Source organism: Mercenaria mercenaria, chromosome 7, assembly GCF_021730395.1.
Source record: "Mercenaria mercenaria strain notata chromosome 7, MADL_Memer_1, whole genome shotgun sequence".
Classification (NCBI taxonomy): Eukaryota; Metazoa; Mollusca; class Bivalvia; order Venerida; family Veneridae; genus Mercenaria; species Mercenaria mercenaria.
The window spans coordinates 50,318,995-50,329,214 of NC_069367.1; the positions used below are offsets into that span (position 1 = coordinate 50,318,995).

Genomic DNA, 10,220 nt, shown 5'->3' on the forward strand with positions numbered 1-10,220 from the left:
AATATTATTACATTCTTTAGAATTATGAATACAGATACCAATAATCATGTTCTTTATAGAAAGTTTTGTCTATTTGTAAAAGAGATTATACAGATGTTTCAACATTGTCATTTCATATGTACAAATATTCAGATCCGGGTCCTACTCCAGCTTTGTAACGATTTACTATTTTTAAACAGTGAATAACACATGCCTCACTATGTATTTGTATAATTTGGTACCTCATATTGTCATGTATACCATGAAATGAGAGAAATAAATATTGTATTGTATTGTATTGTATTGCCTAATTCAGGTACTTGTGAGATTTTCGCGAGAAGTGTGAAAACAAATCAAATTATCGGTTTCACCAGAGACAATTGTAATAGGCCAATCAGCGCCGCGGTTACGTCTTTGACACTTAGCGTTTAATTGTCAACACGTGCGAGTCGTTTTCTAAAGAATTGTCAATTACATATGCGATTAATTGGAATTATCGACACTATTATTTGGTATCCATGGTAAAAGAACGACATGTAAAGTATCTTCGTAAAACTAACTTTGATGGATGAATTGATTTGAATACCGGTATGTATTTCTAGATTTGACACAGTTCACTTTCAGTTTTATTCGAATGAGAAACTGTTCACACAAGTGGTGACTGGGTATAAATGTGTATGGTAAAATGATGTAATTAAGAAAATGAATGGTCATTGAATCAATTCACAGCGTCGAGGTAGAAATATAAAAATTAATGGAGTCTTCCAAGTTCTCCCTAAAGTCTCCCCACCTCCTTAAATCAGTTTGAGGGATAATTGACTTCTCCCAAAAAAATAATGGGCCTAGCAAGACCCCTGGTCAGTCAACTGCCAAGCTATTTCTTGTCTACCATGTCTACAAAGCTGTTTAGATCTCTTTTCATGACTCTGTGTCTTTGACTTTCTGTACAATTTTGTGAACACTGTTTCAGATTTTGAAATCAATTCTGAAAAACTCATACAAATTTCTGAAATATATCAATATTCACCAACCTACAGCAGTATATTGAAAGAAATTAAATATTACTAGAATGAAGTCTTGTTCATTCTTGAGCGAAAAATTAGTGGGGCTACGAAAAATTCTGTCGGGCTACAAAAAATTGGAAGTCCGTAGCCCCATTGGCTACGGTGTTAAAAAGTTAATGTCGCACACTGGTTTTGTCCGTGGAAAGCATGCACAATAGCCACCTTTACAGCTAAAGACTTCAGTTTACTTGGATTTTGATTTGATGATTGAATTGTATAATAAGTACAAACACATATCTGAATGGCATATTTGATTTATGTATATCATTGATTATACAAGACTAAGTAACTTCAAAAAAGTAGACAGGGTGAATCAGAGCTATTTTTTTTAAAACTGAGTTCGGATCTCAATGTTACACATGTATACACCAATGCTGATAAGAAAAATCAGAAACTTGATTCATAATTAAATAGATTCTTTCTTTCCTTGATTTCTATGGAAAACCTAGAATCAAGGTCAGTTAATAAAACATGTGTGTGCGTGTTTTACTAACATGTATGTTTTTTTCAGTTTGTTAAATTGCTCGGTTTTTTTGCCATTGCCTGTCAAATACAGTTTTGCTTAGTTTATTATTTTATTTTATCATATTTTAAAGAGCAAACTTCTAGGCATGTAACACACTGGCTATTCGGGTACCTACTCGTGTGAGCGATACCGCCCTCGTGTGATTAATGTACATGTTGGTGAACAGGAAATTCACACCTATAACAGGTAATTATTCCGTATATTAATGTAGATTTGAAAAGTTTTAGTATAAAATGTGTAAGATCATATGTTAACTATATCCATGTAAAATATCTGTCTCATATGATCTGAATAACTGTAAAAAATACGTTTCTTGTCGCGAAAATGAAGATATTTTAAGGCGATGGTATATATTTTCACGATTAATGGTATTATTTCGGATTATATTAGGAATTTTTTGTTAGAAAAAGAAAAGCAGTCATTCTGTGTATAAGCCATTGCTTTCATTTCACAAAAACTTGAAGCACAGTAAAATTAGATCGATGTTTTCGAAGACAGTGTGTAGAAAATAAGATACCTCTGACGATGTACCATGGTACTATCCTCGTTATTTCTGTCAGTACAGCGGATACCGTCCTCGTTATTGAAATGAACATTACACACTGGTTATTCGGGTACCTACTCGTGTGAGCGATACCGCCCTCGTGTGATTAATGTACATGTTGGTGAACAGCAATTCACACCTATAACAGGTAATTATTCCGTATTTTAATGTAGATTTGAAAAGTTTTAGTATAAAATGTGTAAGATCATATGTTAACTATATCCATGTAAAATATCTATCTCATATGATCTGAATAATTGTAAAAAAATACGTTTTTTGTCGCGAAAATGAAGATATTTTAAGGCGATGGTATATATTTTCACGATTAATGGTATTAGTTCGGATTATATGAGGAATTTTTTGTTAGAAAAAGAAAAGCAGTCATTCTGTGTATAAGCCATTGCTTTCATTTCACAAAAACTTGAAGCACAGTAAAATTAGATCGATGATTTCGAAGACTGTGTAGAAAATAAGATACCTCTGACGATGTACCATGGTACCATCCTCGTTATTTCTGTCAGTCCAGCGGATACCGTCCTCGTTATTGAAATGAACATTACACACTGGTTATTCGGGTATCTACTCGTGTGAGCGATACCGCCCTCGTGTGATTAATGTACATGTTGGTGAACAGGAAATTCACACCTATAACAGGTAATTATTCCGTATTTTAATGTAGATTTGAAAAGTTTTAGTATAAAATGTGTAAGATCATATGTTAACTATATCCATGTAAAATATCTATCTCATATGATCTGAATAACTGTAAAAAAAATACGTTTCTTGTCGCGAAAATGAAGATATTTTAAGGCGATGGTATATATTTTCACGATTAATGGTATTATTTCGGATTATATTAGGAATTTTTTGTTAGAAAAAGAAAATCAGTCATTCTGTGTATAAGCCATTGCTTTCATTTCACAAAAACTTGAAGCACAGTAAAATTAGATCGATGTTTTCGAAGACAGTGTGTCGAAAATAAGATACCTCTGTCGATGTACCATGGTACCATCCTCGTTATTTCTGTCAGTACAGCGGATACCGTCCTCGTTATTGAAATGAACATTACACACTGGTTTTTCGGGTACCTACTCGTGTGAGCGATACCGCCCTCGTGTGATTAATGTACATGTTGGTGAACAGGAAATTCACACCTATAACAGGTAATTATTCCGTATTTTAATGTAGGTTTGAAAAGTTTTAGAATAAAATGTGTAAGATCATATATTAACTATATCCATGTAAAATATCTATCTCATATGATCTGAATAACTGTAAAAAATACGTTTTTTGTCGCGAAAATGAAGATATTTTAAGGCGATGGTATATATTTTCACGATTAATGGTATTATTTCGGATTATATTAGGAATTTTTTGTTAGAAAAAGAAAAGCAGTCATTCTGTGTATAAGCCATTGCTTTCATTTCACAAAAACTTGAAGCACAGTAAAATTAGATCGATGTTTTCGAAGACAGTGTGTAGAAAATAAGATACCTCTGACGATGTACCATGGTACCATCCTCGTTATTTCTGTCAGTCCAGCGGATACCGTCCTTGTTATTGAAATGAACAAGAGTATATAGGTCACAATACTATAAATAGTTTTCCCTATATATTCTATATAAAACTGACATTTTTTAAAGAGTTACCAAACAGAGCTAGACCCATTTCAGAGAACAAATGCTTACCTCAGTTTAAGAAGTTATTATAAAACTGATATAAAATATAGAGAAAAGTATGGGTTATGTATCTTCTAAGAGAGATTTCTCCTGTCATATTTACTTACTGTAAAATCACATCAAAAGCACATTGCTGTGACCTGGAAGTACTACTCGTACTAAAATTAAGTTTCACCTCACCAAATACATCCTAATTGCCTTACCAAAATCTCAAAAATACATCCACAATGACATTTAAACAGAAACTAGCTTAAATTTAGACCTCTGTTGCTATGCCAAGTGAAAAATTAGTGTTCAAAAGCTTGGCAGCCATCACGCTGGTTCCTTTATATTAGTTAGGCCTATAAGCGCCATTTTAAGGTAGCAGACCACAACTGACTGGCATTTTCCTAAGAACCATTCAACTCCCTCTTTATTTTCATCGTTACTTTAACTTATGATAGAACTTTCATGAAAAAATAGGTGTTGGAAATAGTGATGTTTTATTAAGGTAAGTAAAGAGGACATGAAGTTTAGCAGGTTTGCAGGTTTGCCGAATAATTCAAGCCTGGAGGAATTTGCTTATCATCCAAATGTTGAAAGCAGAGTTAAAATGGTTGGAAATGAAAAGAAAAAAAAAAGAAAGCGACGAGAAATTTTGCTCTTTCTTGGTAACTATTTGTACATTATTTCAAAGTTGATACAGCTCGTCTGATACTTAAACTTTAACAAAATATCATCTTACCTGTCTTATCGTCATTATATATTGCAATGGATGATTATGTCTCTAAAGGCAGTAAGTTAAAGTATAAAAAAAACAATCTGCTCTTATATTGTGCCATTGTAGATTACAAGAAAGCTTTTGACTCTGTCGATCGTATGTGTTTATGGAATAAATTGCTACAGCATAACATTGATGGGAAAGTCTTTAAGGCTATATATTATGCAATATATGATAAAGCCAAATCTTGTGTAAAGAGTAGCCAAAGTCTATCAAATTTCTTTATTAGCTCAACTGGTGTACGACAAGGTGAAAATTTATCACCAATATTATTTTCTGTTTTCTTGCATGATTTAGTCTCATATATGTTTTATTATTGTTTAGGACTAGTGGAATTATCAAACAATGTATAGGACCTGCTAAGTGATGATATTTCAGAAATGTTTTTTTTTATTCAAGTTATTTTTGTTACTTTATGCAGATGATACAGTGCTTTTTGCAGAATCTCAAAATGATTTACAAACCGCATTCAATGCATGTCAGAATATTGTGATATTTGGAAACTTACAGTTAATTCAAATAAAACTAAGGTTGTTATTTTTTTCACATGGAAAAGTGCAAATAAGTCTACCTTTTATTATAATAATGCAGCACTTGAAGTAGTAGATGACTTCAGCTATCTAGGAATTAAATTTAACTATAATGGTAACTTCAATAAAATTAAAATGTATTTGGTTGACCAAACTAGAAAGGCTATGTATGCTCTGTAGAAAAAATGTAGGAAGTTGCTGCTTAGTATTGATTTACAGTCACATTTATTTGAGTCTGTGGTTCAACCAATATTATTGTATGGATCAGAGGCATGGGGATGTGATGATGTTAGCATTGTTAAAAGTTTTCAGCTTAATTTTTTAAAAACATTACTGAAGGTTAAAAAGTCAACACCTTATGTCATGTTTTTTTTGGTGAGCTTGGGGTATTACCAATAGATATTATAATTAGAAATAGAATATTGAACAACTGGTGTACAATTTATTAAATGGTAAATAAGAAAAGATAAACTGTATACTTTACAGGTTCATATATAGACTCCATCAGCAAAATGTAAATTATTGTTCTTGGATTTCATATGTAAAAGAATTTTTAGAACAACTTGGATTTGCTGAATTCTGGTTGAATCAGTCAGTACTTTCATCAGTGTATTTCCGCAATATTCTTATTTTAGAATGTTCCTATTTTAATTTGGACAGAGTAAAATATATACCAAATGACTTTCAACTGTCAAATGTAATGTCATTTCAACGTTTATTTCAAAGCAATGGTAGTACTCTTCTTTTTAAGTTAGCATTGTTTGTACAAAAAATACTTCAAATTTTTAGGTAGGGATAGGTTTTTGCCACTGGCAGTTATATGGTGGCTAGTTAAAACAATGGTTAATTCTAAATGTACACCATCTTCTATTTTTTAGCTTACAAAATATTTGTATCAGATCCGTTATGACCGTAAAACTACTGTTTTATTTTATGTATTAGTGTTGTTGTTTTTTAATTTATTATAATGCTGATGCAGGTATTGGCCTAGTTATAAATAAAATTTTGAAATCTTGAAATCTTGAATCTCACATATTTCCTCCCTTGACGTACATTTAACGTTTACAACCGCTGAAAGGAGTGTGAATTAACACTAAAAAGAGACAGAATCTGATACCTAGACTTCCATATTTGCTTCTGTTTCTTCAGTTAGTCACCTGTAAGACACTTATACAGTAGTGTATATTGTATGCACTTGTAAACAAGTCGCGTAATTAGCACTACCTAAATGGAGGGTGTGCCTGTGAAAAGAGGCGAATATTACAAGATACGATAAAAGGCAGATTTATAAAGCCGGAGCCTCTCCCTAAACGAACACATGCCCAGAGAGGATCCGGTTTCACTTTCAGGAAGAAAAAGAAGGTCTTTACATAAGCACTTTTGCTCGGTGTGCAACAAGTTTGGTCGTTTTCATAATGGGACTGAAGGAGAAAAAGAAGAACATCAAGAAGGCAAGATGATAGAATGCGTAGAATAGAGGGTGGGTGTGAAGGAGAAAAAGAAGAACATCAAGAAGGCAAGATGATAGAATGCGTAGAATAGAGGGTGGGTGTGAAGGAGAAAAAGAAGAACATCAAGAAGGCAAGATGATAGAATGCGTAGAATAGAGGGTGGGTGTGAAGGAGAAAAAGAAGAACATCAAGAAGGCAAGATGATAGAATGCGTAGAATAGAGGGTGGGTGTGAAGGAAGATTTAATATTGATGAAATACTACTAACACGGTTTACTCCCATTCTTTACATCTTCAAAGTTAAAACTCTAATCAAACAGATCTACTAAAGGTCGGGTTTCACATTTCCAGTTTTTATTTCCAGATCCTCAAAGCAGTTACCTTCGATTTCGTTTATTTAGTGTACCGTATGCGGAAGCAATCGCTGCGGGGAGTTTTATAAATGTTCATTGACATAACGAGGACGGTACCCATGTGCAAATGGGTAGGTATCTTTGTTTATTTTCATCCATCGTCAGAGGTACCATCAAAAACAGCAACAGGATGCATATAATTGAAATTTTATCAACAAAAATAACTTGCAGGTACGTGATCTAAACGTTTTGTAGTTTAGTATGTATAGTTCTACCAAGGAGAGTGGCAAATTCAGTAATCTCATCTTTGAACAAAGAAAAATACGTCTCAAAACGTCAAAATACATGCATTTCGCTACATTTCTTCAAATTTTATAGTCATATGAATCTTAATGAAGACTGATATTTTCACCAGTGCGAATTAATGCATTTCCTCTGACAAATCTGTCTTTAAAATGTTCAACATTCTTAAATATGTGTCATACTTTGGCATTGTTTTTATATACCCTAAACAACCTACATGTACAAAAATCACACGAATGCGGTATCTCTCACACGAGTAGGTACCCGAATAACCAGTGTGATGTAAAGTTAAACAAAAGTGCCGTTATATGGACAAGGACTTTCAAACAAAATGGGAATACATTCATCTTCACACAAATCTCGTTTTTATCGAGGAAAATTATTAAACAAGTTTTGTGGGAAAGCTCGTTTATAAAATAATTCTCGGATTTCAATGTTTAGCCGGCATTTTCTGGCGGAATTCAAAGTTTCAAAAGAAAAGAAAAGAAATTTATTTAAATGTTTTCATTTTCTGTTACATGACAACACGAATTTCGCAATATCATAAGCTAACATAACGTTGTTGTTTTTTTACAGAAATGTTTTATATCTTTACAAGAATAATATTTCTATATGAATCTATAAAACAACATGATTTATATCAAAAACTGGCTACATGTCTTGTTGCTTTCAATGGAGTAATATCCGAGCTTAATTTCCGTGTGTTGCCCAAAGCAAAATACAACAACAACAATAGTTTATTTACTAATAAACTTTGATAATGTGGCAGGTGAGTCCAATAAGTCCAGGGGTGTTCAAAGATAATCCTTCATAGATCTATTGTGCAGCAAATACTGGATTTACCTGTATTGGAAAATAAACAGTGTCGATTGTATTGAGGTCAACTGCCACATTATCAAAGATTATTAGTAAGTCTCACTTCTGTACACATTACATAATAAAACATATTTTAAAATATATATACATGGTACAAATCGTGGTAATGATAATCAACCTATTCATAATAATAACAATCGTGGTTTCAGAAATAACACTAACTCCCGTAATGGTCAAGGTCAGAGAGGAAGAGGTCAAGGTCAACATGGAAACGCGTGGAGAGGTCGTGGTCATGGAAACAGACATAGCTAGGTTTCCATTGGGTTTTGGAATGTCAACGGTTTTAGTACAAAAACAGACAGTGACAATTTCTCTTTGAGATATGATTATATAAAACATCTGGATTTTGACATTTTAGGCATAGCTGAGACACATTTAATAGATAATAATGTATTAAATTTACCAGGATATGTCTGGTTTGGAAATAATAGGAAACTAATTCATGTAAATGCGAGAACAGGGTCTGGTGGTGTTGGTTTTTTTATAAAAGAAGATTTAGTGATAGGTATTTTATGAATATCTTTTGATGAATAGTTATTGATGGTATATTAATGGGTCTAGAATTTGTTGATAAATGTACTGGTTTTTCCTTTTATACATGTGTTTGTTACCTACCACCAGTCAATTCCTCTAGAAATGTCGATGTATGTGAGTTTTATGATACATTACTTAGTAATATGTATTCTTATCAAAATTTAGGTCCTCTGTATATTTCTGGGGATTTTAACAGTAGAATTGGTGACAATCTTGATTATTTTGCTGGTGTTGATGATTTTCCAGAGAGAAATATTGTTGATTTTAATACAAATACATTTGGTGACAAATTGATAGATTTTTTAATTGATAGCAATATGTGTGTATGTGTGTTCTTAATGGTAGACAGTGTCTAAAAATGATTACACTTCAGTATCTGTTAAGGGATATTCTGTGGTACACTATTGTATAGTCCATCATGATAATTTGTATCTATTCAAAGACTTCAAAGTAATTAGAAGTTCAGAAATTGTGTCTGAAATTTATAGAAATAGATGTATACCATCATCAATACCTGATCATTCTATTTTATCTTGGATTTTTGACTTGTCTGATGTTATTGTTAACAATACTACTAGTGGTGATTCATATAAACATGGTCCTAGTGCTTCATATGAAAAATTTAACCTGAAAAATATTCCAGATAACTTCTTGAAGTCTGACACAGTCGTGACATCACTACATGATGCAATTTTTAAACTAGAACAAATACCTGATCATTCTATTTTATCTTGGATTTTTGACTTGTCTGATGTTATTGTTAACAATAGTACTAGTGGTGATTCATATAAACATGGTCCTAGTGCTTCATATGAAAAATTTAACCTGAAAAATATTCCAGATAACTTCTTGAAGTCTGACACAGTCGTGACATCACTACATGATGCAATTTTTAAACTAGAACAAAGTTTACGTCATCAGCACGATATTGATGCAGCCTATTCTGACATTTGTTCTGTTATTAAAACAGAAATGTATGATAAATTAGACCATAAAACAGTAAATATATTATCTGGGGTTAACACTAAAAATAGAAGGTTTGGAAAACCCTGGTGGAGTGAAACTCTATCTAACCTATGGATTTCTCAGACAAAGGCAGAACGAGATTGGTTGAAATGTAATAATGCATCTGTTAAGAAACGGTTGAAGTCTGTTTTCGTGACAGCGAGACGGGCCTTTGATCGTGAAGTTCAAGGAAGTAAATGGGCATACTGGGTCTCTGTCCAAACAGAGCTTTTGTATGAATGTAAAAATTACCAACAAGAGTTCGTGAAAACCATAGACAAAATAGGTATTGCTCAAAATAAAAGGAAACCAATACCAATGGAAGTTATAGATAATGATAGTTTAGTATCTAATAATGTTGATACAGTTTTAAAGAAGTGGAAACAAGAATTAAGTAGTTTATTTTTATCAAGAAATAATGGTGCACATAATGTTTTGAATCCACAATGTAATAATTCTACAATTGAGAGTGATTCTCTTAATGCTGGTATTTCAATAATGGAAGTCAAAACAGCAGTTAATAAAGCAAAATTAGGAAAAGCCTCTGGTATTGATTCTATACCAGTTGATGTTCAGAATAATGATGGTTGTGTTTCATTTCTGCACATGCTTTATAA

At 32.5% G+C, this 10,220-nt stretch overlaps 1 long non-coding RNA gene across 1 annotated transcript; it reads left to right on the forward strand.

The window, feature by feature from the left end:
- Positions 1 to 378: 378 nt before the first annotated feature.
- Positions 379 to 8,541, forward strand: LOC128558593 (uncharacterized). The gene is made up of 4 exons (XR_008371738.1): positions 379 to 567; positions 1,640 to 1,755; positions 2,130 to 2,261; positions 8,214 to 8,541. It is a non-coding gene; the product is annotated as an uncharacterized LOC128558593 (long non-coding RNA).
- Positions 8,542 to 10,220: the final 1,679 nt, after the last annotated feature.